We start from the raw sequence: 1,670 nt of genomic DNA, 5'->3' as shown, positions 1-1,670 counted from the left end.
TGTGCCATGTCTGTGTATGCACACGTTGAGATGTTATGAAATGATGCTGGTCAGGGCGTACGTTAATCAAGAGCCAGTGCTAAAAAATAATGTGGTTATGTGCAATAATTAAGAGCTTGCTGGGTTCTGAGCCACGCTAGCGGCCCCGGAGCTGAAGTTATGTAATATCTCTAATATCTCCACACAGATTGAAGTGATTGCAACAATATTTTCTACACAACTTCACATTTCCCGAAGGATTAATATTACAACTTTGGTGATCACATGATTTTTCATGTAACTCCACCACAAAGTCACACTCTTATTATGAACTAATGACCAAACTCCCACAAGCTCTACTTTAAGATGAAACAATGTGATCGACCACATCAACAAATAACTTCCACTGTATAAATTATATGCAAGTCTGCAAAGAAGATAGACATAAAAAGCAAGGGAATGAGTGCATTCCTCTTTATTACTTTTAAATTAAACTCAACTCAAGTGTAAAGGTGGAAGCATCTGGGTACATTTACTCAAATACTGAACTTTAGTAACATATTTCCTATTTTCTGCTATTTTATCCTTCTACTCGGCTACATCTCAGAGACATATGTTGCACTTTTAACTTAACTGCATTAATCTGACAGCTTTAGTTACTTTGCTGATTAAGATCAACAATCCAAAAGACAATTAATAAAACAATTGTTATGTCATGTTATCAATAAGGCTATATATATATATATATATATATATATATATATATATATATATAGCAAACATTCAGTTTAGGTTTTAGGAATTTGATGGTTAATTCTCTTGCACAGCTTGACAAACTATTGTTTTCCACAATACTTCTGTTGCCAAAATTTGGCTAAAACAGTCAGCAAGTTAAAATAACATCAATAAAACAATAATAAATGGTGATGGAAATTCAAGGCAGTATTATAATATGTGCAAAAAGAGAGCACAATAAAATATTAGAGGATCATGTTAAAAAAAAAGGAGTAAAATATTGAAAGATCAAACTCAAAAGCTGAGAACTAAATGCCTTGAGTTGGTCTTTAAGGTTCAAAGATCTCTCTCAACCAGCAGCCCTGATCAAAGCAAGATTTTTTACTTTAAACAGAGTATTTCTACAGTGTGGTATTACTGACATTACTTCAGTAAAAGATCAAAATACCTAAGTCACATTTGCAAAGCAGGGCTTTTACTTGTAGACTTTTTTTACTCAGTAAATGGTCTGGGTACATCTTCCACCTCTGATGTTAACATGCTAAATTAAATCATGAGCACATTTAGTTTTAGTTCATGTTGTGGTTTAGCTTTACAGAGAAAATACATTTCTGAGTTTGTGATTGATGTGACAAAATGGCTCAGGACAAAGTTAACATTTTACAATCAAAGTCAAAGTTTTCTTTCCATTTTTCATCCCTTTACGGCCTCAAGGGGTCTCCAGCGTGGCTTCACACTGTCAGTCTCATTATTAAACAGAAGCATAAAGTATTTTATTCAGCCGACCTGTTACAGGAACATGAGGAGGTTTTGTGTTACATGTCTGAGTTTCTCTAGAATGGTTTTTATCCTCATGTGACCAGTTTTGGGGGGCTGACCCAGTGCTTGAAAAGCCACAGAGCCATGTGTTCAGGCTCTAAGTTATTAAACCTCTTTGAAAGGGCCCACAGCAACGG

Source organism: Centropristis striata, chromosome 5 (assembly GCF_030273125.1).
Source record: "Centropristis striata isolate RG_2023a ecotype Rhode Island chromosome 5, C.striata_1.0, whole genome shotgun sequence".
Lineage (NCBI taxonomy): Eukaryota > Metazoa > Chordata > Actinopteri > Perciformes > Serranidae > Centropristis > Centropristis striata.
This window is presented reverse-complemented; position numbering follows the sequence as displayed.